We start from the raw sequence: 27,924 nt of genomic DNA on the forward strand, positions 1-27,924 counted from the left end.
GTTCCTACATCTATCAATCATGTAAACCATGATTGAGGTGGGTTACACGTACACGAGTACCATTGTTAGTTATTGGGTGGGAGATCTGTTATGTGATGTGTGCCGGGCAAATCAAGCCATTCCAATTTGTAGCAAGCCTCTTCCTTGTGGGGTGTTTGGCTCGAAACTCCTTGTTAATGTTTGGCTCATAAACAAAAGACTTAGGCCACAAACTAATCATATGTGGAGCGAATCGTACCACCAGATGATGGCCTGCGGAGTTTTCATTACAATTCTGCTAATGGTTGCCAGCATCCGCATTTCCAATTGAAAACAATGGATAAACTGAACTCATTTGTCCATCTGAAAACTAAATTGAAAACCACAATCTGAAATTGGGGTTTCAGGCCCACACTCGCGAGGTCAGAACAAAAGATTCTGTAGCTGGGGGCGGGGGCTGTGGACTGTGGACTGGTGGGGCTAACATTCAATATATTCAATAAAGATTTCTCTAGTTTCGTATGCGGGTTCCCAGGCAGCCATCCATATCGCCGATGGCGCACAAAACAAAAGGAATAATATTTTGGATCGTTCGATTTGAATTTATGCCAACTAAATGCCAGCCAGCCAGCAAAATGCCAAATGCTAATTGACTTTGCAGCCATAAAAAAAACACTTTCTCAATGGAAATTCTGCCAGCGAAAAAGTCATAGACAAAGAGAGAGAGAGACACCACACCAGCTATAAGGAAAAACTGACTCGTGGAATATGTACCTGACCAACTGACTGCTGAGCCAGCCGAAGCATGCATAATAAATATGGCTTTGTGCGGAGAGAAATGAGCGGCTGGCTGCAAGGAGGAAGCAGCATATTAGCGCGGAGACTGAATCAGAGTCAGCGGCGGCATTATCATAAACTAAATATAGCAGCAAATATCAATTTGATTGTGCCAGTGCCTGTGCCGAGAGCACAAATTGAGACCGGTATACAATGGGGTGCAGTGCAACGAGAGCTAGTCCAAGTCCAAAGCCAAAGCCAAGGCCCGAGTCGGAGTCCAAGTCCGAGTCGGTGTTCGAGTCCCCGACCGGGAGTTGGCATTGTTGTCCAAGTACCGTTGAAGTTTAGCGCTGCTGCATGTCCGGCTGCTGGCCAGTGATAAATTATCACTCTTGGCCAGGCCATTACTTTTCGGAAATGTACGAGGTGAGCGACTGCAGTTGCTCACCGCCACCAAAACTTATGGCCGGCAATGAAAATGAGAATGAGAATGGGAATGGGACTATGAGACTATGAGAGTGCGCTTTAGGTGACCATACATATCTGCAGAGAGAGAGAGAGGAGAGAAAGACAAGACAAGACAAGACAAGAAAAGACTTCCAGGTGCATTCGCCATTCGCTATTCGCTCAGTGTAGAATGGGGGCCAAGGCGTTGGCGTTTATTATGCAAATATTTTAGCCTTAACTTAAGGCCGCAAATTAATATTGCTCAGAGGTGGAACTGGAGAAGGAGTTGCGATGCAGTTGACTGCAGTCTACAGTTGGACAGGAGGCAGCAGAGCTACTCCACTCCTCAAGCGCTGAAGCTCGAGTTAAAGTTCCAGCGCTGAACAATGTCGCATTCATTTAACGGCACTTGGCTGATTGTTATTTAAAGTTCAGTTCATAACAATTGTGTGGAAGGCAGAGCAGAGCGGAGTGGTGTAGTGGGGTGGTGTGGCTCTGGGTGCTGATGCTTTGTCCGTTTTGCAATTTACTACTTTTGCATAGTTAACAACTTGATTGGTAGCGCTGGGCAGCTGTTGGCAGCAGTAGAAGCCGAGCCATGACATTGAAATGTAGGCCTTGCCATCATCATCATCATCATCATCGATGCCCGCCAATGATTGTCGTCATCGTAGTTGTTGCTGATGTTAGCTGATGTTGTCGTTGTTGTCTGTTGTCTGTTGCCTGTTGCCATGCCGTTGTTGTCATGCCGCCGCATAAGTGGAGAGTACTGGTTGCTGCTTGCTGCTTGCTGGTTGCATAACTAACAATGTTTAGAGCGCATAAATGCATGGCCATGGCAGACCACAACTCCATCTAACATCTAACATTCAGAGTAACGGGGTCCCGCACAAATGCTCATGACATGCAAAAGAATTTCAGTTATGTTCAGCCTCGAATCGGTCGCAAATACCTGGTACCTGGTTGGACGATAGATAGTCAGATGGTGGGGGGGAGGGTGTCTCTGGGTGGGATTTGCAACCATTTAGCAATGCAAATTGCGTTGTTTAGCTTATAGATAATGTCATTCAGCAGTATCGCAAAAATGTTTCAAGAACTCGAAACGAGTTCGCTGCCAAAGTCTCCTTTCGATAAATGCATTTGATAAGAATGAAGAACGACAGTTGACATAGAAAAACGGAGGCAAGCAGGCAAAATCTTATGGCTGAGGCGTAGGAATGTGGATGATTGATTAGTGATGCCAATCATTTGGCTCTTTGATTGCATTTGAATGCTGATCAAAGGAATTAATGCAACTGGGCTGCTGTCAAATATTTCCTTGATATAAATTGCACCGCTTAACTTTTCACTGCGATATTCCTGGCCGTTTTAATGATCTTTTTCAATGAAGATTCCCAATTCAATTTGTTGTAATTGTTGCACCAAAGAAACTGTAGAGCGCAACGAGTTTAAATGATTTTCTTTGCGGTGTTTTTCTATCTGATTTGTGGTTTGGCTTATTTTAATGATGTTTAATCGCTTCAATGGGATCCTAAGATCACAAGAACTTTGATCTTCTGAGCTTAACGTGCTACCTCTCCCCCTTATGCTGTTTTAAGTTGAACTCTTACTTTTTGTGTTTTACAATTTCGATTGCTAAGCCCTGCCCCCCCCCCCATCCAAAGTGATTAAGTATGATTATCCGTGTAAAGGGATGCTTATGCTTATCGCTTATGGCCATCCATAATCATTTATGATCATTTATGTATACACCGATGACACAGAAACCTCACCTCCAGCCTGCAGGATAGGGCAAATAGAGCCCGTTGTAGTGGCCATAAAGATGGCTCCACTGTGTAAACCATAAAAGACAAAAGCAAACATCTCCAGCTACATCTTAATCTTCATCTTCATCAGAGCCCGCGAGACAGACATCCACTAGTACGAGTATATGGCCATAAGCTGGGCAATTAACACTTGACATTCTTTTCACTTTTTGTTTTGCTTTTTGCCGTGCCGTTGATATGCTTTGGGCACCAGAGAGATAGAGGGAAAGGGAAAGAGGGCCCCCAGCACTAATCGTCTCATAAAAACACATTTTATTTGCACTACGTGACAAACAGAGAACTTTGTAACTGAAGTTGGAGAGAGCAGCCGAAAAGGGAGGTGGTGTGTGGTGTGTACGAGAGCGAGAGCAGAGCAGAGCAGCAGAGTTCTTTTGAATGGATGGACGTGTGTCAAGTGGCCAATAACATTTCGCTTTCTAGCAGCCCACTTAGGGTTCTTGGCTTTCTGGCTCCGTTCTGGCCATAAGACTTTCCTTCCATTGTGTACGTTTTGCTTTGTCGATGCCGGCATCAAATTCTACTTGAGCGCTAATTCGAGTCAATAAAAAAGCGTTTACAGGCAAACAATAATGAATGCTAGTTGCTGCTATTGCTGGCCTGGCTATTAGAAATTCTAGAAAACTGGCTCACAGCCGCACAGAAGTGAAAGAAAGCCGGCCGGGCGGCCGGCCGGCCAGCCGCTCATAGACGTAAATTAAACGAGAAAATGCCAGGCAAAAACAAACACAAAAATAAACTACGTTTTCGAAACTCTCAATAGTTGCTGGTGGTGGCGGCTACGGCTGTGGCTGTGGCACGTGTCTTTCCCTGGTTTTCTCTTTGGGAAATTCTTGGCGTAAAAGTAAAAATTCATAAAGAGATGAAAAACCCCTAACCGCTGACAGCTAAACATAAATCCCGACAAAGCCGAAAAAGTTGAAGGCCTCCCCGAAAAAGGAAACGACCCGACCGACCGACCAGCTGGAACAAACGAAAAAACCAACAAAATAAAATCTAAACAAATTGAAAAGCGCACGCCAAAGTCGCATCATCATCAGCATCCAGAAGAGGCAGCCATCCAGTGGATAGGTGGATAGGTTGGAAAACTGGACCTGGAAATCAGGTCGGTCGTCGGTTGTCGGTATTCGGTGGCGTTTGCCGCCGAGCTGCGCTGCGCTGGCTGCGCCTCCCACAGTCAAAAGATTTATGCCCCCGTCTAACTGTTCTACAATCCACTGGGACCGAAACCACCCAACCTCTAACCGAAAGCAACATCTACGGTACGTTCCACCATATCGGTGTATGCATCCGTGCATCTGTGTGTGTGTGCGTTGCAAATTTACGACTCAATCAAATGCAAATTGCAAGAATATTTGAGTTACACATTTCTTGGGAAGATGTTGTGTCGTTGTGCGGGGGCCCACCTGCTGTTCTACAGGTGCACAGCCACTCGGCCACCACTGCCACTGGCTGAACAGGTGCCCCAATTCGTGGAAAACGGTTATAAATTGCGTGAAAATGCATTACGCAAGTACAAAAGGCTGTGAATGGTGGCAGCCACATCATCATCAACAGCAGCAGAAGCAACAGCAGCAGCAGCAGCAGCAACAATGCGAAATGTGAATGTGAATTGGCTGCTCCAGTTTTTCCGGGCTAATTTATGCAACATTTGTTCACCTGGCAGGTGGAAGCTGTCGGCGCACGTAACTGTCAACATGGCGCAAAACTAACTGTAAACTGTATGTGCCACCACCACCAACCACCCACCCAGCCATACAGCCATACAACCATCCAGTCATCCAGCAATCCAGCCAGAGACAGAGAGGCAGCCATCCAGCCAACAACCCACCTAGTCACCTAGCCACCTAGCCACCATCTAGCCACCGACTGCGCAGCTAATTGTCGACGCTTTTTGCATTTAAGCCAATTTGCGTTCACATTGTTACCAGTCTGGTGGCTGTCCAGAGAGCGGCTGCCATATAAATTTCCATGCTCGAATAGTTGTTAAGATCTCTCTGGTTCCAGCTCAGGCTCTGGCTCTCGCTCTTGTTCCTCCTCCTCCTCCTCTTTCTCTCTCTATATCTATCTACTATCTGCATCTCTCTGTCCCCTGTGTGAGCCGATTAGAATGTGCCATTAACCCATTTCCGTGTGGCAGTTTGGCTATTTGGCGCGAAAGATGCACACAGAATGTGCAATTTAAATACATGTGCAACCCCACACACAAAAAGGACGATCGACAAATGTTATTAACCCATTGAAGACAGCAGATAACTTAGGGAAAATCTTTCGATTAATAATTTTGATCTTATGGGATCTGTAATTGCACCGCTTTGGGGTATTTGAATGTAAAAGAAGTGCTAGAAATATGAAGAAAAGAAATTGGTATACAAATATGGAAGTAAACATCGATTCTATTGATCTTCAAGTACCTACGATTCTACTTTTTCAATTGATATAGATCAGAACGTACACTTAGTAGATCTTGTTATTATTTCTGTGTAATATTTCATGCCTCTTTATAGAACTATATATTTTTCTAACGCATTTCCTCTACTTTTTTAGCTCTTTCTCTGCTTTTAAAAGATTGTCAACATGTTTTGTATGTACAACAGGTTGACCGAAGGATGAATGGCAGGCACTTAAATATCTGGCACTCAAGGGGTTAAAAGCGGCTCACGGCAGCTAAGACAACAAACAAACAAACGAAACAACAACAGGGAGACATGGAGACATGGAAACGGAGAAACAAACAAGTTTGTTGCTCAAACATTGGCCTAAGCAAACAGAAGCAAACAATTCAAAGTAGAAGGAGAGATGGGATTTGTTTGTTTGCCAGATGGATAGACTGATTGATAGACTGAACGACTGAACGACTGAACTGACTGACTGACTGAATGACTCTGTGTGCCTCTGTGTGCTGCTGGGGCTGCCTTATGATTTCGCCTTTTGCCGACGTTGCGCTAATTTGTTGGCATCCAATGGAATTGGCCAAGACAGGAAGGCAGCCAGGCAGTGCATCGTGGAAACCGTAGAAAACGTTGAAAACTGCAAGAATCTTGCAGACAAAAGTTGCCGACACTGTCTGCTGGAAAATTCCTGGTAATTCTCTGTTTGATTTATTAACCATCATTACACACATTCGATTGCCGTTGATGCCCCGTCTTGCTGCCGGCAGTGATTTTTCCAATGTCGGTGTCGATGGCGATGGCGATGCTGCCACTGCCGCTGACGCTGCAATCAGAATCAATATCTCAGCTGTACTTCCGGTTCAGGTGTTTGCCATTTGCCAGTGCAAGAGAAATCCTTTTGGCCAGAAACAGAAACAAAAAACAGAAACAGAAAGAAAAGCCACAGGAACTATGGACACATAAATAACCACCAAAAAGAGAGTCAGTAGCCCAATTGGCCAATATTCTATACTATACCATTTACTATAGGTGCATATACATATACATATATATATGGATGAATCACATTATATAATTTGCACGCGGAGATTTATGGGCAGACATAGTTGCCCATTTCTGGTGTTCGACTTGGAGCTGATGCTGTTGCTCCTCTGGCCGATTGCTTCCATTCTCAATGCGTCTTTAAAACGCAATAAATATTAAAGACATTGCCGGGGCACCTTCCGTCCTCTGCGTGCTGTTTATTCGCCAAAAGTTGACTCAGCCATGGCCATGGAATCGCACGAGTGGTACGAGACTATCTGCCGATAGGCAGCGCGAAAATGTTGCCAAGAAATGTTAAAAGTAGAACAGGCCAACGGCTCGAACCGAACCTAGCCGAACCGAGATGCATGCAACAGAACAGTCACTGCTGCTGCCACGACAACTGCAAGGCAGAGGAGGAGTCGAAGTCGAAGTCGGAGTCGGTGTCTCTCCCAGTTCTTGGCTAACAATATTCATTGCACAATTATGCCTTGCCTGATTCTTATACCAGATCTTAATGCTTTATATAGACAGCTAATTTATGCAGTGTCTGCACGTCAGTCAGGTGAAAGATACACATATTGTAGAGAGTTAGAGAAGAGCGAGAGCCAAAGAAATTCAGCCCACGCCAAATTATTTGCTATTTAGCCAAACATCAGCCTAGTTAGTGGAGCCACCGAAACTGGGTCGATGATATGCACTGGAATGCAGCTGAAACTGCAACTGAAACGGCAGCAGAGCCACCAACAGTAGACGGCAGGCAGGCAGGCAGCCAGCCAGCCAGCATTAGCATTAGCCATTAGCATTACCATCAGCAGCATCTGCAGCCTGCCGACTGACTTCCTGTACGGAATTTGGCCTAAACGAATTTCACTTTGTCTTGCAATTGCAATAAAACATCTTTGCGGGAGCGCCACAGATTAGAGAACGTTTCCGACGTAACCCACTCACCTTTAATTTAAACTAAATCCACCCACGCTCTGGTTTTACGATCAGCAAACATATAACATTTATTTTATGGCTCTCTGCATGTTTCTTCTATGTACGTACGTATAACTCCTTTATGGCATCTACCCAGGGGTGGAAAATATATTGCTATAAGTTTGTGCATGGCGTGTTAAAATGTTTACGACCGAAGGAGTTTTCTAATGCAATCCATTTCGTGTTTCGGTGTTGCTTCGTTGTTCAGTTGAATCATTCGAGATTTTTTACTTCCTGCTCTGGGCGGCCTTCACAATGACTTTCGCAGTACCAGTACCCCATAAAAGTTAAATGTTTTTAGTTTTTATCGTCATGTTTGCGTTTTCTCACTTTATCTGGTTACAACTCAAAATTCATTAATTTTCTACAGTTAAGACAAGGGTTCCATACACCATAAAGTGCTGTTATGGGTTTTTCCTTAACAAATTGGCATATGGTTATTTTTATCACATATTGCCAGCTCTTTAAAGTTATTCATAATTTCCCATCAACAAGTGGGAGGTTCTCGCAGGTAGTAGGTGTGCCCTAGAGGCTAGTTCATGCTTGGCCTAGAATCTTTCCTTCAAACGAGTTGGCAGTGAATTTCCCAAGAACTGTTGAGAATGGTTATGTTTTTCATTCATCCTTCATTTTTGTTGTAATTATTTTTAGCACTTAAGTTCATTGGCTCTCCAGATTTACGATCGTAGATTCTTTTTGGCACCAATTTGACCCCCATATCGATCTCTCCTTAGTTTGTTCATCTCTAAATGGCTATTCCCATTTCCCCCGAACATGCTGCCCATAAAATCTTCCCCCATCGATTCCATTCTCTGGTACTTTGATCTTTACATAACCTTTTCCTATATTTGATTTTCCACATACCTTAAATGTTTGTTCTCGTTTCCTCCACTCCGTTGTAATCGACAAGCCTCAGTCCAGGTCTGTCCTCAGTCTGTGTGTGATCTGTAAGGCAAACAAATGCAAATTAGTTAAACATTTGCCTGCAAGCAGCAACAACAATGGACCCCAAGAGAGCACCAGGGCAGCAGAGCAGAAGAGCACCTCCACTCTGAGCCCAAAACCCACTTAAAGTACAAGAGGCGGAGCCTTACAGCCTTCTGGCTGGCTGGCTGGTTGGCTGGTTGGCTGGCGTGTTATCATCCCCAACGATACAGATCTCAGCAGCAGCTGCATCTGCATTTGCATCTGCATCCGAGGCAATTGAGTTTAGTGTGAGAACGTTTAATGTGAAAACGAGAACTAAATAAATAATTTTTACCACTGGGACAACAGCAAACAATGAGATGCAGCGATAATTTCATTATAAGAGAAAACTTAGAGGGAGATTCAGTTGGAAATTCAGTCTGAGTTGGTCTGAGATGGTCTCAGATGGAGATGGAGCTGGATGGATGCGGCGTGCACAGATGTATCCGTCTTGACGTTGAGCGCTTATCTGGAGTTTGAATCGTCAGCAGGTGACATTGAAGTAATTTACTTGCTTTTGCCAGTTTCCACTGCCGCTGCCACTGCCACTGCTACCCACACAATTTATTTGCAACTATTTAAACGTAGCAAAAGGAAGCGAAAACCAAGAAGCCAGTGCAAGGCACAGAAAGCCGCTTTGGCGAAAACCAAGCCAACATCTTGGCTAGTATTATTAGCCAACTAAGAAGTGAAGTTGAAGCTGAAGCTGAAACTGAAGCTGATGCTGGAGTCAAAGTCGCCGCAGAGGAGTTGCAGTCACTCAGAGCACTTCTTTTTCTTCAGTTTCAGTCTTAGTTTGAGTTCCAGCTCCAGCTTCAGCTTTAGCTTCAGCTTCAGCTTTTGGCCTCTTCTTCTGTTAACTTCTTTGCTTTATTATTGGCTGACAGTGTCGTTGTTGTGGCAGTTGTTGTCGCTGTGGCTGTTGCTGTTTGCTGTTGCTGCTGTAGTTGCAGTTGTTGCATTTCGCATTCCATGCTAGCGAAAGTTGACCTAGTCGACGATCGCGGTTTTTGTTTTTTTGTCGCTGAATGGAGGTGGTGGCGAAAAAGCCAGCCAGAAGTAAAGAGGAGTTGAAGGAGCACAGTGCAGCACAGCGCAGCACAAAGCACAAAATTTGCTTATAAATAACGAAATTAAATATGGCCAAAAGCTAAATAACTCAACCAGCAACAACCACTTCTGGCTTCTGGCCAAACACTTTTAACACTTTTAACAGCAGCGCCAGCTTCTCCGCTCCGCTCCGCAAATGAAAATCGAAATTTACCCAAAGTTTCTCTTTACCGATGCTGCTGTGTGTTTTTTTTTAAGTCAGTATTCTGGTTGCCATCTGAGCAGCAGAAAAAAAATGTACACAATTAACTATGCAATGCACGCGCCCGACTGCGACTGCGACTGCGGCTGCCACTGCCACTGACACTGCCAATGCCACGGCGATGTTCCCCCCCGTCTGCTAAAGTCTCTTTATTTTGGCAACTTTCTTTTGGCAGTTTCAAAATGCAAATCGTCTTGATGATGATAGAGTGCCGGGCATTCTAATCAACTTGAGGATGGCTGCAACTGGCAACTTGTGCGACTCTTACTTTCGATCTGTGGCACACTGCTGACGTCAGACAACAAGTGGTTTCCGCTGGCGGCTAAAACAGAACCAACTCAAAGTGAAGAAGGCGGAAGCCTCAGCCTCAGCCTGAACAGCAACACAAGCCATAGCACCAGCCACAGCCCAAGCCACAGCCACAGCCACAGCCACAGCCATAGACATTGAACTGTAACACTTTCTATTGAGGTCAGTCCGACCAAAAAGTAACAGAGAAATAATAATAAAATGCCATTGAATGGGTGTAGAAGAAACAGCAAGAAGCAAGAAGAAGTTTGGCTAGAAAAAGCTCGTGGTTTGTTGGCTCATAAAAGGCGGCCAAGTGCCACACAGACATGCATGTGGCCAACACAATAGAAATGCCCAAAATGCCAGGCACGTTGTTCGGTCACACTCCCGTGACGCTTCCCTCCTTAGGCATTCCCTTCCTATCCCCCCACCCCACCCCACCTAGCCCAAACAAAATGCCAACTAACTTAAGAAAAAATCCAACCTATTAATGTAATTTTTTCTCTCTCAATTTTTTTGTTTAAGATTTCCTATATTTCTGAACTGAAACGCAGGCAATGTCAAAATGTTAACAGCGTTCAATGGCATCCACATCCACCTTGGCCGTGTGTCCGACTGTGTTTCTGGAAGGGGTCTTAGGTCCGGCGGGGTCTGCGGGTCTGAGGTCTGCGGCGCTTTCTTTTGTGCCCCAAACGGCAGATTTTTGTCACGATCCCGGCTCGCTTGCGCTTTTAACGTTTATTGGATTATTGTCATTAAATTTGTTTGGCTTTGGGTGAATGAGACTGAGACGGAGACTGAGACGGGGGAGACGGAGACTGGGACGCAGGCAATGCCTTGAAAGCGAATTTCAGACGGAGAGAAACTCTGTTGCTGCTGGTGTACGAAGCTTAAGGTAGGGAAGTCCTCGATATGAGTCAGAGGTTACCGCTTGAGCGGAGCTGCCTGTCTTGAGATGACCTTGGAGTGAGCAGGTCACTGGGCATCGAATAAATATTAGAGATAGAACGGAAAGAAGCTCTGAATATTTGATTTGAATTGTTACCAAAGAAAAATGGTGTTCTGGGAATCTAGGAAGGAGTAGACCATTATTTTTATCTCTGCCTTTCCCCGCATGTTTGACTTCAGATTTAAATTTAATACTCTTCGTAATATCTTACTCAACTGCAAGAAGTTGTTTTAGCTTCAGTTCGAGTCATAAACCCATGATAATATCTTTGCTACTGCATCCATCTGTCTGTCAGGTTTGGTTTCACGATCCACCAGCGTATTGTCCATCTGTTCTCATGGATGGATCCTGGCATTGGCTTTTACTTTTCTTCCCAGCCGTGCCACCATCACCACCAGCTATTGGCGCTTTTCCTTTTTGGCATTATCATTGGCTTTGGATTGGCATTGCAGACGGACAAAAAATATGTATGAGGATCCCAGCCACACACATATCCATCGGCAAGCCAGCTGCCAAATGTCAAAGTTTAAGCAAATACAAACGCCTTGGCATTGGCATTGGCATTGAGTCTGGGACATTGGCATTGCGATGGCGATTGCCATTTGGTCGTGCCATGTGAGTCTCTGTCTCAGTGTCTGCGTTGCACCCCGAAGCATTTTCCTCTTCGTCCTCTGCTTCGTTTTCCAGCATTTAATCGGCGACAATCACAAATCTTTTGAAGCGGCAAAAAGAGGCGCAGGCGCAGGCAGAGGCACAGGCACAGGCCGTCGCGATGCGAGGAAGGTAGGGAGTGAAGAGGATAGGACGTTTTTATTTATGGCCAAGAAAAGCCAAACAAGCGAAAGTCAAATTCTTCAACGATTATTTTCTTGGTAATTTTCGGCGGCTGCTTCTGCCTTGGAATCGTTTGCCAAAAGTTAAGTGTCATTTTTCCATCTCTCTTTCGTTTTGGCGGGGATTTCCTCCTGAGGGCGGCACATGCAACACTGGTAACAGGCAGCAGGCAATGGAAACTCCTGCCATTGTCTCTGTCTGGGGTGGCACTGGGAGTTCATTGATATTTTGAGTGCAGCCACGTTTTGTCTGTGAAAAGTGAAACTCTCAATTGTCAGTGTCCGATGTGTCTCTGTCGTTGCTTTGAACTTGGCTTAGATTTTCAGCCCCCAGCTGTGTGGCAGATGCTGCACATCGGTGGCTGGCTGATGGCTGATGGCCGATAGTCGATTGTCGATTGCAGCAGGCGAAAACTTTTTATTTTTCAATTAAATCGCAATTAAAATATTACCAAAGAAAACTACAAACAAAATACTTTCACACAATCGCAAATTATTTCGGGCAGCACTTCTGGATGAATTAGCCAAACTGCATGTCAGAGTCAGAGTCAGAGTCCGAACGAAAGCGAAGCCACCAATCAAGCTGTGGTGGAAACAAGCTCGAATCCCCATCTCCACCCGACTCGGATTTTGATGGACAGCCTCAATTTGGAGGAGAGTGTGGCGATGCCTGTGCCAATGCCAATGCCGATGCTGATGCCTTGTTATTAGCCAAACTCTAGAGAGATGGTTACGATCGCCATGTGATTGAACAGGGCGTATACATTTGTGTACGTACGAGTATAGCCCATGAATGATCATGAATATTACGACGGAAAAGTGTGGGATAAACTGTACTAAAGATTCCGCTAAAGAGAGACCTCGGATACCCAAAGGGGGAAATCCGATTTGTAGAAAGTTTTATCCATCAAATGATATCATCAGCGCTGAAGCCAATTTCCTTTAATAATTTCTCAACCCAATTTCTTGTATCTTATCCATAAATTATCGTTTAGCCAGCATTCGTTCAGATTGGAGCCAAGCATTAACCCAAAAAGGTGCCAAAATGCCGAAAATGAAGACAAAATGCAAAATAATTTCCACACCGAAATCTGAAAAATCTGTACAGTTATGTTACTTCCCATCTGCCGGGCCATTGTTGGATAAATCTTTGCTAATTGCCAAGGCAAACAGACAAAACTTCTGGCTACGGACGTAAGACCGTTGTATCAACTGACCCAAAAGTTGACAATCGTAAAATAAACAAAAATGGAAATTTGGCACACCGAAAACCAACACCACAAACGGCCAGAAACACACAGAACTGTTAACCCAAATGAGATTTATGCTCTTAGAACGGGAGGGAGATTGTGCTGGTCGCCGAAGGGGGGCAGCTCAGCTCTTTGTCTACATGGGAGTCTTGGCGTGGCTCAGCAGATTGGCCGGCAATTGACAATTCTTGCGGCTATCCATCATCCCATCATCCATCAATTTTCTTGGATAAACTGAAACGGAAGCGGTGGCTGCTGCTCTCTCGTGGAGATCTCTCTCTCTCTCTTCATCTATCTATCTATCTATACTGTTAATACTTAGAATCCATTTTGTGCGATTTCTTTGACAACAACTTGATTAGCCAGCCAGCCAGCCAGTCGCTGATTATTGTCAGGCCGCAAAAGCAATTAAGTAGAAAATCTATCATAAAAGTTGGAAATCCAATGCATTGGTGGCCAGTTGGACTTGCGCCAAATGTCAAATTAAATCTATCAATTTCACAGCAGAATGAACGCCCAAATGCGGTGTGGGGTCCCTGCACAAGTTGCCCGGACAGACATTCCAAATTGCTTTGCTGACACCGTGTGGGGTGTGGCCGGGCCTTTTGGCTCTAAGGCACAACAGATGTTGTGGCATTTGATGTGGTTTGCCACGTAATTGCAATGGTAGAGGGTCCGCTGCAGAGCCATCTCTTGGGCAGAGGCTAATCAACGCTAACTGCAACAAACAAGCTGGACAAACAAAACGCAAATTGTTTTCCAGCAGCAGTAGCAGAAGCTGCAACAAATATTAAATGCACTTGACAAATTGCAAAGCCAAAGGCAGAGGCAGAGGCAGAGTCAGTGGCAGAGTCAGGGAGCCAGCTAGGGATCGGGATCCAGCCTGAGAGCGTGTTGAAGATTTTCTTTTTGCCCATTTGGCGGCAATTAAAGCGCACGCTTCGTCTAATCAACGGCGACTGGCAGGCTGCGTAAATGAATAGTTGCCAGAGGCAGGCAACATGGGACAGGCAGCAGGCAGCAGACTGCTGCTGCATGAGTGGTTGTGGAGTGTGTGTGTTGTAACTGTCATGTCATCATGACGATGATGCCAACTCCCTAGCCCAGCCCAAGTCGCAGCCATGCCATGGTTCAGGCCTGGGCCATAATTGCGGACAAATTTAAATACCAACTCCATGGTCATGGTCATGTCCACATCCACATCTACGTCCACGTCTACGTCCACGTTCAAGGCATCTGCCTGTGGAGGAACCCTAGCATATCCCAGACAGTAGCTGACATTCAATGCATCATTTCAGCCGGTGGTCTTGGTCGTTTGTTGGCCTTTCTTTGATGCACTTCTGATCGTCATCACCACCAATCTTAGTCGCAGTTCCACTCGCCATCGCCATCGCAGTCTCAGTCTCAGTTCCATTCCCAGGTCCAGTCCCAGTCCCACACCCAGTGTCATTCCTGTTCGTCTAGTGGATGCGGATTTTGACACGTTGCATTGTGGATTTCACACCACATCTGGGCTTAATTATTTTAATTGCCCGACTTGTGTTCGCTCGCTTTTAATTAGGGGTTTTCAGATGCAACATAAAAGACAGCCAGGCGAAATGCAACTTAATGGCATTAAATGTAAATGCCATGGGAGCACTCACAATTACATTCTAAATGCGAATGCCTTCCACTAGTGGGAGAGGAGATGATGATGGTGCTACGGGTGCTATCGTATCTCAGAAAGGGTTAAGTTGCGTCTAAATGTTATGGCTAATTTATGGGTGCAGACAACAATAAATCTTCAAAGGGTTTGTGCAAAAGGGCTTCAAGGGACCTTTAGAAGAATAAAAACCCTCTATAACTCTTTGGCACTATTAAAATCAAACTATTGACTTTTAATGGCTTCGGGTGAAGAATGGAAGGAGCTACAATGCTCTTAAATATTTCAAAAAGTCAAGCAAATTTCCAAGAGTTCATATAATATATATAGTAACATTCTTCTCGATGGATTGTCCAACCAGAATTTATATAAATATAGATGGAAATTCGTTGAATAGAGATAATTCCTAATTGTCACATTGAATATTTTGCCCTAAGGCATATTTATTTTTGAACTAACGATGGAAATCGTAATTGAATCCCCAAATGAGTAATCAATAAAACCGAATGGATGAAATTCCCCCCAAAATATTTCTGTTAATCTCAAGGTTACGGGGAACAGGAAACCAAACACCGATCCCTGTCTAGCCATCGATTGAGTAAACAAAAACAAATAAAAAAAAAAAACGAACGAATTCTTGCCCGCTCATCACTGTTCCCGGTTTCTGGCCTGTCATTGCATCGTACGATATTATACTTGTAAATATTGTGGCTGAGGCGTACTCGAATGTTATGCGGTAAAAGTTAATAAACACTCACTTGATGCGGGAAGAATATTTTGCAACTGCAACTGCAACTGTAACTTGGACTCGTGAGTGTCAGAATTCTTCCAAAAAAAGTATCCTTTCCTTTCTGTTGTGCTGTATTCTGTTCTGTTTGGTTGAGTTCTTCCTCGTTCTTTCGGTGATCAATGCTGAGTCACGCTGCACTTTTATGATCAGTTTTATTCATGTATGTAAATGATCACTGTTTGTTGATTACACACATTGCACACATAGGGTTTTAGGATTGGATGGGATTGCACTTGACTCTGGGGGATATTCCTTGTTGAAGAACTGAGCTTCCTGGCAAGCGTCGCGTTTGGATTTGCTTTTGTTGGTCGCGATCGCTGCGAACCTGCCCGTCGAGAGTTGACCGAATAACTAAAGTAAACGTCGGGCTAATCAGTCGTTATATAAGTTTCTTTTCGAGGGGTTTGCGCTTGGCTGTTGCTGCTGCTACGGCTTTACAATGCTGCTCTGCTCTGGGCTCTACGTGCGTTCGCCTTGACAATGGAGAGCGTTGTGAACCACTGTCGACCATCGAGCGCGAAAGAAAGCCACAATCCGAGCCAACAAAAAAAAACAAAGAAAGCCAAAGAAATGAGCTGCAAACACAAACGGCTCAAAGACCCACTCTCCACTCTTCACTCGAGTCGGGAGGTTTTTGTGTTTGCTTTTGAGTCGGACTTTTGTTTTGAGTGTGTCGAGCGAGGAAAAGCGGATCGTGTCTGTGTATCTGTATCTTTATCTTCGTGTGCCTGCATTTCACTCGACAAAGACAGGCTGCTGCTGCTGCTGGTACTGCTGGTGCTGCTTGTGCTGCTGCTGCTCTTTCCTGGCTCTCTTTAAAGTGGGGGGACTGCGGCTGCTCTCTTGTGAGGCACATGTGCCACATGGATTGATATATTGAGTCGAGAGTCGAGAGTCTCCCCACTGGAGAGAGTCCATTCATAATTTCGATTACAAAACCCTCGAGCAGAACTGAGAGGGTTCAGAACGGGCACACACGATGTTCAATATCATTAATTAAATTGAAATCAGGGCAGAAAACAGAAGAAGTTGGAGCTGAAATATTAGCCAAACAACTAGAACCAGAAGAAAATCAATTTTGCCCATGAGATTGCACTTAACTGAGTTATTGGTACATGAAAATTATGATACATTCTCTCGTCTCGTCTCTCTCTCTCTCTCTCTGTATCTCGTCTTGTGGTCAGGCGTTTGTTGTCGTGCGTTTTATGCTCCATAAAAGCTGTCCAGCCTAGACCACAGTTTAAACGAATTAGGAGCCCAAAACGAAGTCAACCCGATTGGGTGGATGGATGGGGAGAAAGGCCATGGAGAACATCGAGACCAAGAGCCATCAACTGATCAATGCTACTCCAGCAGCTAGCCAAAGAAAGTTACATATTTTGACTTATAATTTTAAAGCATTTATATTAAGTCATTTGCATGCTAAGCTCATAAATTGAACGATTCCATAATCCCATTTATAGTTAATTCACATTATCTATGTAGTGTAAACACAGAACAATCCAAACAAAAGACCTCCCGAAAAAATGAATCAATTCGAAGTCAGATGGCCAGACCTTTCGCTTTCAACGAAAGAGCCAAGCCAAGCCAAGCCAGGGCCAACACGATTTTGTGCATACTGATGAGGCCGGCCCAGAGAGATGATCATCACGATCTGGAGAAAGCCAGATCGAAGAAAAGTCAGCCAGCTAGCCAGCCAGCCAGCGAGAGAGACAGCAAATGACAAAGCGACGATTGCTAAATGAAATGTCGCACAAGGAAGCGCAAATTGTAAGTTTTGCAACATTGCGGCAATCAAATGTCGGCGGAAATGTTTACACGGAGAGCGTTGAAAATGCCCGAAAATGTTTTCGAAAGGGGTACGTACAAGGGGGCGGGGGATACAAGTTCCAGAGTGGTGGAAAGGCAATTTGCATTTCACCGAAACAAAACCATAGCTATCTGTGTGTGACAATGACAGCTGCCTAATGATGATTCAAGTTGATTTGCCAAAGATTTGGCCGCTGATCTGGCCACAGTGTCCGTATCTGTATCTGTGTCTCTAACTCTGACTTTGATGCTGTGAACAGGTGCATTTGTTATTTTCTTTCTTGAGAATCATTTGGCTTCATTTCGCTGCTTTCGTTTTTCGGGTGAAAATGAAAATTGCAAAATAAACACCTGCAGGGGGCATCATTCCAATGAGCAACGTTCGTTGCCTCAGTCTTCTTTTTTTGTTTTTAATGCTCGTTATTTAAACAGAAAAAAGCTGCGAATTTTAATTACAGCTAATTTTTAGCATTTTGCAGTTATTTCTTCGGGTTTTATGCACTTAACACGGAGCATAAATCCGCAACAACAACAACAACATCCACTGCCAACCGCCCAACAGTCATGAGAATTGTGTGCCTAGCCACAGCCCTGCCTCTTTCTCGGATATCTGGGATCCCTGGGTTTCGGTGTGGTGGTTTGTGGCCTCTGTGCAAATTCTAACAGCATCCGCTAAAGGTTCGGTTTTGGTTTTCGTTGCCTGCTGATTAAGTTGCTGCTTCCAGTGCTGCTGCTTCTGCTGTGGCTGCTGCTGCTCCTTCTCGTGGTGGTGGTTCAGCTTCGTCCAGCATCGAAAATGAGCCAAAAACAAACAAAACTTGGGTGAAGAATGATGGACTTTGGCAACACCGAAGTGTCTTGTACACTTTGTCTTAGAGGTAAAATTAAACGGAATATCACTCATCCGTTATTCAAGTATTTTTAATGATCAAGCTAGATAATATTTATATTTGATTTCTACAATAAACAATTATATTTTCTTGAATATTTACGGATACCAACCACATCGGCTGAGTCAGTATACCCAGCCATCCCAATGCTGATCCCCAAAAACAGAACAGGAACAAGAGCTAACGTTATTCCATTGTAACTGAACGGTTGTTAACAAGGGGCCCCCGAGTCCAAAAACCCAAACGATACCAAACGAAACGAAACGAAACGATCCCAAGTACAAGTACAGAGCCAAATTGGGCGTAATATTATGCCCAGGCTGGGTGAAATATGAGCTGAGAAAATTTTATTTTCAGCTTTGTTTCTGCTTGGCCACAGCATTGCATTTGTGTATATCTGAAGCAGTCACCCTCACCCTACCACCCCCGCCCAGTTACCACTCTTCAGTCACCGTTCAGATGTAGGCGCACACAGGCTGTGTCAGCGCCTGCGCCTGCGCCTCAATTGTCTTGGGGGCCAAGAGTTGTAAGTGATCGTATTTAAGGCAGTTTTGGCCGGCTTATTTAATGCGCTCACGTTTGGTTGCATCATAAAACGAAACGAAAAACATGCCCGGGGGCAGCACCACTTCCCGCGGAGAGCAAGAAATGGTGAAAGAACGGGAGAAATGCCGATGTTATTCATAAAAAACGGAAGAAATACGCCAATATTTGGCCATTTCATTGCCGTAGATTGCTAATCTGGTCAGCGATTTGTGTGTGTTTTCGTGGGCGTCGGCACTGGGGCGGCGCTGGCTCTATTTAAACAGTAAAATAAAACAATTCAATTTGTTCGTGCTGAAGGGGAGCCGCTGCCAAGCCCAGAACTCCGGCCTCCCTTGGCCTGTCTGCCCTGGCCCCACATGTTGTTAACAAAAACTTTAATCTTCCGGGAAATGACTTTTTGATTTGGCTATTACTCAAAATTCCACCTTGGATTCGAACGCACGAAATTTTTGGCACACAGCCTACAAAAAAAACACCAAAAAAAAAAAGCGAAGAGATCTATCTTAAGTGTTTATTTCCTGCAATTTTAGAAATTTAGTTTTAGTTTTTCTTGGCTTTGTGTGTGACAGCCACGACACGTTTCTAATTCCGCGTTGTGTCGGAGATGGAGAAACACGGACATTCTTTTGGCGGCTTGGTTCAAAGATTGCTTTGTGTTAGGTTAAACAAACATCGGCGGGGCGGACTGTTACCATTTTTTCTTGATTAACAATTGTTTGCCGAACCAAATATTTAAAGCGTGAAATCGAGCGTACGACTGCGTACCTCAAATTATTTGCTTTACTCCAGATAGAAACAAATGTGAACCAGATACAATACAATATGCGAGCATGTATGTACGTATGGGAGAGCATTTAGCGCAGAAGAGACCCAAAACGTTCTGACAAAAGGTGCGACTTGGCTGTGTGTAAGTTTTGATTGAAGATTGAAATCTTTTTGTGGGATTTCACTGTGAGAATTTATTTGTAATATTTTTGAATGGCCAACGCCTTTTGCACAAATAAGTTCAACGCCCCTCGAGGGGCCCTAAATGAAAAGCTAAACGAATCCAAAATCCGTAAACCGAACAGCGGACAACGAACAACGAAACCCGAGACCTTTGGGCCAGATACGAATATTGTAAAACGCAGCGTTAATTAAAGCCGATTACCGTAATTTGTTTGTGTCGGCCGGGCCTTGGGGCGGTGGTGCGGGAACCTTTTTCGAAATGCCACAGCCTGCTGCCTGCAGTCGGTGGCCCTGCAAAATTTTCTTCATATTTCATAACTGAAATTGAATGTATCTTTATCTGTGTATCTGAGGAATTTTGTTGCCGCTGCTGCCGTTGCCGGTGCCTTTGGGTTCTGTGTAGCCAAAAGCGCGTGTGACCCCAAAAAGAGAAATTTCATACAGATAAATGATGCAATTCTTGGACTTATGCTTGGGATTTGGGTTCGGTCTGGAGTTGGGGGCTTGGCCCTCTCCTAATTGACTAATTAACTTGAGCTTTAATAAACCACTCGGTGCCTAGGGTTCGGCCCCAGCCAAGTGAATGATTTATGTCGCCTTTTGATTGATCTTTACTGGGAAATTTGTTCGAGTAGTTTTGTATTTTTTTTTTTTGCTTTAACTCGGCTACCTCGTAGGCCTCATTTGGCATTCCTCTTTCTAAAGAAAGCAATCTTTTTGAAAGATGTCAATGCTGAATGCTGCGGCATTCTAAGCCCGGTGAAAGTTGTTTTTGTCAATGGCCAAGAAGTTCTTGTGCTGGTCTCTGGCTGCTCCACCTGTGCTCAATAGTGCGACAAAATGGTCAACTCAACTGTCCGAGGAGGCATCAAATTCATCTTCATCTCTCCATCTCCATCATCATCATTATTGTCTTTCATCGTTGTCGCTCGTCGCTGGTCGCTCGTCGCGTCATCAGCTCAGTTCAGCTCAGCTCACGTTCTAAGTACAGATTGGCATGTGGCGATGCTCGGACTTAACACAGAAATCATAATGGTAATGGCAATCATAATAGGAACAATAAAAAGAAAATCCAAGAATGGCCTTAAGAAAGTAAAAGACTTTAAATGCTGTTTCCAAGATTTGCTTTTTTTCCTCTTCTCATTTTGTGCGTGTGTTTTATTTTTTAACGACATTGACAGACAAACTTGCACTTGTCCAGCATCTAATCCGGATTGTTCGTTTCCATTTGGGTCTGAATATGTTGGGGGATCTGTGCCTTCATTCTTGATGATTATGTGAGTGTATTCCAGGTGGCCTCCCAGAAAGGTCGCATAAAAGTTTCCCAAGATACACAGAGTTCCTAGTTAGAGGCTCTCTTTGATGGCATTTCGTGGAAGCTCAGATCCACTGCGCTCTCAGCTGGAAATACTCTGGAGTTCTTTCTGCCGCTGTCTTTGACTCCCCTCACTACTAGCACGCTTTCTGGGCTGCTTAAACTAATCTCTTTGTTTAGCACATGAATGCAATTAAAATTCGCACAGCAAAAACCTATCGCGGTCTCTTTCCGGCTCGCGGCTTGGGGCATGTGGCATTTGTCACGTTTATTCGACATTTTGGCCACTGTAAATTCTATTTAAATTTCTTGGCTTTGTTTTACTCCGTTTGTGGCCGTTACTGTTACTGTAGCTGTAGCTGTGTGCCTCTTTAGTGACGCTCGAAATTAGCCCAAAAGGCTTCAAATGCCTCATTTTGTGGCTCTGTGTTGTCACGTTTTGAAAACGAGATTGGTTCGGATTAGGCCGCAGACATTGAGCTCCACTCGAGCCCTCCTCCACTGCCAATTCGATGGTTGGCCTGACGACCGTCCAACCGCCGACTCTTTCAAGTCGGCTAACGCTAACTGACTTGGCTTGACTTTTTGATTCATTTACGCTAATTAGGTGACACAATTCTCACCTAATGTGCTCTGATAAGCTGAATAGTGGAATGTTATGGAAAACCGCAGCAACAAAATCCAATGAAAATGCCGAGCTGCAAAAGCAAAAGCAACAAATTGTTGCCTGCCAGACAGTTTTGTGAGACTCATCGGCCAGCAAGTACCTTCCTATAGCCATGGCTCGGCTTGGCTTGGGTTGCTGCTCATTTAAATTTTACACACAGCTCCCTGGTTTTGGCTTAACCATTTTTGGTGAGTCTCTCTGTCGGTGGGGTATATCTTGGCCGTCGAGTTGTTGCCTGCTCCCGAAAACAATGGGCACTCGTATATCATGATAATCATAAAAGCCATAGAGCCAGCTTCGGTGGTGCTTCTCCAGCTTCTCCTGCTGTTGATGCTGATGCTGGTGATTCTCCTTCTCTTGGCCATATATGTGTGGCCCCGGCAGTTTGGAGCAGTTCTGTGGAGAGCATGTAAAGCGCCGCACTAGACTCTGGTTACACGGCCCGTCTGGCCATAATTTGTTATCATATTAAAGTGCAACATGGACAACAGTTTTGCCGAACGCGATATATGCTGATACTCTTACTCCAAACTTGACCACACAGAGGCACTGTGGATAGATCCTGCCTTCCAATTGGGTGGAATTATAATGGGAATTTGTTCCAGGAGCCACTTCTCTGCAGGTGGGCAGAAGTGTGTGGAATGTTAGGTGGATGGAATATCTTTGGTATGATTTGATTTTAATGTGAAGTAAATTATTCTATAGAATATTATGATTCCACTATGAGCAAACTTTAATTAGTTATCTCTCCGAGATTTTGCTGCATAATTCCTTAAGCATTTTCGATTTTTCCTAACATTTTCTTCAGTCAATCCCATTGTACGCATGGCGGAAGTCTGAGAATTGTATTCTATTCTGTAGTTATGAGTCTTTATGGCAGCATTTGTTTGGCTGTTAGACTGTCCGACTAGGCCCAGATAGAGTGAAAGAAAGAGGCTTCGAGAGCTCGTTAGTGGGCCTGCGAGAGACATCGACACCTTGTATGGATTATTTGCGATTGCGATTGCCCTTTCGCCAATTATTGTGCAATCAATATTGCATAATCGGACACCGTGCAACGCCCCGGCCGAGGCGAAACTCTCTATGCCGCTCTCGGGGATCTCTGGCTCTGAGTTTGGAGCACTGGTGGCAGTTGCATATGTTGCAACAGTGCAACTTACAGCTTACCTAACGGCAGTCACACTTGTGGCACATAAATCAAACTCCACTCAAGTCGGCTTACAAAGTGGTGTGAAGAGAGAGGGTGGACAGAGGAGAGGAGAGGAGTGGAGGGCGGCAGCAGTAAGTCAAATCTATGTATATGCGGTAGATCGTTCGTTCGGCAGGAACCATTCCGTTCCATATCCATTCTTTGGCTGCGTGTTATGCAAATGTCAGGGGGTTTGGCTTTGGCTTTGGCTGTGGCTGTGGCATGTCGTGTGTGGCTTGTGGGCATGGTTAACTCCGCATTTCGGGCCATTACATTACTCGTAGTCGAACATTCCCGCTGCTGGAGCTGGGCATGCAGTCAAGGTCAGTTTATGCCTCGCATGCATCAAATCAACTGCCAGCAATCAAACTCCCAACTGCAACTGCAAGGTGCCTCGCCCCAGACGTGTTAGCGACTCGTTGCCTCTCTGGATTCTTGCAACAGCAACAGCTCCCGATACCCGATTCCCGGCTCCCGGCTCCCGGACTCACTATGGCTGTGTAGCATGCAACGTTTGGGTGCTTGGTGGCCAGGATTGAATGCTTCTCACCTCGAAATGGAGCACAAGGCTATCCACAAGGCTCTATAGTTTCTCAAATTGCCTGCACGTCTTCTTTGGCATTGCTTTGAGAAAAAAATTGATCGCTTGTGATTAGCAGCGATTAAGATTAGAACAGTGGTAGCAAAACAGCACAGCAGCAAAGCAGCACAGCAACCGTAGCAGCAGCACAAGAAATGGAGAAAATAAAACGAAGATGAAAATGTATATCCCCAGACCGAGATCCAGACCCCGTACCCGTAACCGTACCCACATCAGCAGTCAGAGCCGGTGCATTCGAGACCCGCGGTGTTTTGTCAGTTATGTGCAAAGTGGCCAAGAGCCGCTAACATTTTTCAATTAAAACGCCAGTAGAAATACTCCCCAATGTGAGTGCTCGACTTGGGAGTACCCCTGAGAAGAGGGCTGGCTAGCGGTGCTTAAGGAAATCAGACAGTTTTCGATTTCTGCCTGGAGTTCCTCAGCCTTTTCCCGGATAAGATGGAAATTAAAACATTCGAGAACAAAAGGTAGATATATTACCTAAATTAAAGGATTCCTGTTGGCATTCTCCCGTCTCAATGAGACTAGAGATTAGAGATCTTCCTTCAGCTGTACGATTTGTATATACCCCAGCGACAGGTAAAGGATATCAAATAAGAAAAATGGCTAACAAGTTGGAGGCTCGCAGCTGCATCTGGATTAGATATGCTGGGATGTAGTTGCCACCGTCTCAGCCACCGCCACCGCCTCCGCCCGAGCCACGGCCTTGGCTAGCCATCAAAGCGATCATCATAATCGGATCGTATCGCATAGCCATCGCCATTGCATGGCATCGATGTGGGCATGTGGCTGATGTTCTGTTAGGCCTGTCATAAAACTTTCACGCCGAAATCTATATGTTTCATCGGGGCTGAAGACTCAAATTATTGTGAAAGATGTTCGCCGTTCCGTCTGGTGGCGGACTCTGATGAACTTGCCCGGCGATTGTATAAGAAAATTTCACGTTGCATTTGAGCCAGACGTGCTCCATCATTTGTCTCTGTTTCTTTACTTAATCTACCTCTCTCTCTCACTGTCTCTCTCTGCTTCCCTGAGTGTGTGGTAAATTATTAAAAAGCCATAACAAATATAAAAGAAAGCAAACAAAATAAAATGTATTTATGGAGCGTCGGTGCGTCAAGGCACGCGGCATTTGGCCAAAAGGTCTCTTCTCGTTTTGGTTTTTGGTTTTTTGGGAATGTTTCAGTTGCCGTTGACATTATTTGCCTTTAATTCGTGCACTTTCTTCTGGCCACAGTCGTGGTCGCAAAAACAAAAGCATTAAAAACAATTAGCCCTGCTCTGCGATGGTCTGTCATAAAAGATTAAAGACGGAAAACGCGATGAATTTTGTACGCGATTCGGCTTAAATGATGGCATGACACACACATGTGCATAGCACAAAATATGTATGGTCTGGACATTACTTTTACTGCTTACTGGCACTACTCTGCGTACTATTCGTAGTATTATTATTGAAATTAAATTGTTGTGTTATGTAAGCAAAAAAAAACTCCAACGAACTTTGGATGGTTGTGCAATCCGCTTGAATCGTTTTAATTGTAGGATTAATTACTTCCGTACCTTACTCTCTCAGACGAAGAGCGACCGAAAATTGCCGAATGGCCAAGTTGAATGGCGCTTTAATTTGGCTTAAACGCTTTAGATCAAAATTATGATATATGTCTGATCATAGGGCCAGAAAACTGGCGAGTCATGTTGGTGTTTCATGTTCAAAGAATCATAGAATCGAATCGAATCGAATCTCATCTCATGTATAGATCTTCGCACAAGGTACGCACATGGAGAAACTTCAACACTTGAACACCTTTGGAAAGCTCTCACACCCTTTGGGGAGAGGAAGGAAAATGTGTTACTTTATGGAAATTTCATTACAATACTCAACATGACAGCTGTCAAATGAAAACCCCATTCGATGCGGGACACTGCATGTTCTGCAGGTCTCCAAAGTAAAAAGTAAAAGAAGATGCCTCAAGTGGCAAGAAAAAGTGAAAATGTTTTACACATTCTGAAGAGCAAACAACACCGGAAATTCCACATTTGTTTAAATGAGATGAGAACACAATTGAGAAAGAGACAAAACAAAATGTGTCAGCTGTGTATATGTAACTTCAGAGCTAACAGCTTCATTATTCTAGAGGTCAGAAGTCATTCGTCACGCGAGGTACTCAACCTAGAGTCCCATCCCCAAACTCTGATTCCGGAGTGACCGCAACGAATTCGCAACAGTGAATGAATGTGGCAGTCGGCAGTCAGCAGTCGGCAGTTAGCTTGTATTATGCTAATTTCCAATTGTCATTTCGGAACCGTTAACTCGACTCCTGAGTGGAACAATGAATTTTTACAGCGTTTCGCTAATTTGCGTAGCCCAAAGTGAGGTGTGAACGAAAGTGAAGTGAAACGAAAGTTATCAGCATTCCAAATGCTGCGGAGCGGAGTCTAGTCTTCTCTGAAACTTATCCATCCACAGATCACTCACTCAGTCCGATAGCCAGGAGAAACGAGCGAGCGAGCGAGCGAACGAAACGAGACCCATCTTAGAATAGCCAAGTATTGTCGGCAATTAAAATGCTTTTGTTCAAACTAATGGACCTTTTACTTTCGGATGGGTTCAGATCGGATCGCATCGGATTGGTTCGTGATGTGATTCGATTTGATGATCTGTGATGATTGGATCTCGGTTTGGCTTTGTGCTCTTCTGTTGTGGCATGCAAATGATTTGTTTAACAACAAATTTCCTTTATCGAGAGTCGAGAGTCTGCTACCGATCCCCAGCCACAGCGAACGTCCGTACCCAATGAGAAAAACGAATGAGTATGCGGAATTTCAAGCGATCTGCGTGGGGGGGCAGACCCATAGGGTAGATCCCATACAACACGTGTGAAACTTTGGGCACACGATTTTAATGCGCAGACACAATTATTTTCACATTTCAGTGGTTCCTTTTATTTGCTTTTGTTCTTGTTGGGGCAATGGCAATGGCAATGGCAAAAATTAAAGTAGCGTAGAACTAAAGCAAAGCCCAGGACCATGAAATCGTGTTTAATTTTCATTTGGCTTTCTATTTGGTGGTGGTCTCCAAAAAGTGCTCAAGTTTCTCTTTCCAGCGCGGCAAAAGTCATTCTAATGGCCAGGTTCTGGCCCGGGCCATAAACGGCTTTAGTTTCTGTTGCCAGCTTTTGGATTCATTTCAAGGTTAGCGTGATGTGACACTTTCATTTGGCCAGCCAGCCCTAAGCCCAGAGTTAGTTCTTTTGTGTGTGGTGTGTGGTCGTCGGCTTTCTGGCGTTCTGGCTTTCCCATTCTCTGTGGCAGTCTGGCACTGAAACCACTCTCATGACCACTTCTCATAAACCTGTCCACATCAATATCAATTGTGGCTACTGTCTGACATCGATGCAACGCCGCTTAACAGCATAATTAACACATGTTCTTCGCACAATCGATTGCACACGCATCTTGTCCACGGACCAGTCATCCATGGACCCGACTAAATTGGTTATCTAGTGCGAGATGGTGCTGCACTGGCTCCTCCGACCAGTGCACTGGCGGGTTGAGTGACCAAGTCGCAGCCATGTGTCTGTCTTTTTCATTAGCACGTTGTCCGGCAACATTTCGAGTGGAATTGGTGTGGATACTTTTGGAGTGGGGCTTGTCAATGGCATTCGTAAACGGCGGCAGCAGATCAACAAAACAGGTGACACACCGACTCAAACTCGATGGCGACTGGGACTGAGACTGGCTCTATAAGCCGACAGCCAGCGAGAGGAGGGGCACAGGCACGGGCACTGCCACTGCCACTGCAACACCATCTGCCATTCGATCTGCTGCTCGCCCACATTTATGGCTGGAGCAATTATAGCCTGTTTCTTAATTGAGTTATGAGTATTTCTTGTTAGCCGAATTCCCTAAAATGCTGAAACTGTAACGAGGAAGTCGTTACCCCCCATGGGAATCGTGCAGCGGATTCTGGGGCAAGTTCTAATGCTGTTTCCCAGAACTGCTCCATTCGCCATTCGAACAGAAGATGAGACAAAGTGGCTCTGTGAGCTGTGTGCTGTGTGCTGTGAGCCGCGTTCCCCGTTTGTGGATCAATAATGCGACAGAAATGGTCTAATGAGTAAATTAATTGCTGGCCATGATCTGCTCGGACATTCTCCACTTGGTCCACACTAATTCGCAATAAAGTCTCAATTAACCAGCAAAGAGAAACGCCCCCCCAACATGACCTGAACAGCTGTCTGGAAGATATTGACTGTCAATCTACATAGATAGGTACAAGGTACAGTACATAAAGGTATTTGGGGTCGCTGAATGCAATTTTTTATATTTTTTTTTTTGTATTTGTTTTTAAATTGTACAAATTAATGTCACAAACAATTCAGCTCCCCATGATATTTTCATTCTTTAACTTTGAGTTTTATTTTTGAGCGAAAAATTAGACTCAAAGTTTAATCGTTATTTTCTAGTTTTATTTTTTGTTGCTCAAATATAAAATAATTA

General features: G+C 44.6%; 1 protein-coding gene across 1 annotated transcript in view; it reads right to left on the reverse strand.

The window, feature by feature from the left end:
- Window positions 1-15,930, reverse strand: part of LOC111067710 — a 28,263-nt gene extending 12,333 nt beyond the window's left edge. The window contains exons 1-2 of the mRNA XM_041593559.1: window positions 15,425-15,930; window positions 8,288-8,368 (exon numbers count right to left, since the gene is read on the reverse strand). The gene's annotated coding sequence lies outside the window, so the exon portion shown is untranslated. The remainder of the gene's footprint in view (window positions 1-8,287; window positions 8,369-15,424) is intronic.
- Between the last annotated feature and the right edge of the window lie 11,994 nt (window positions 15,931-27,924).

The sequence above is a fragment of the Drosophila obscura genome, unplaced genomic scaffold (genome assembly GCF_018151105.1).
Source record: "Drosophila obscura isolate BZ-5 IFL unplaced genomic scaffold, ASM1815110v1 contig_192, whole genome shotgun sequence".
In the NCBI taxonomy this organism is placed as follows: domain Eukaryota; kingdom Metazoa; phylum Arthropoda; class Insecta; order Diptera; family Drosophilidae; genus Drosophila; species Drosophila obscura.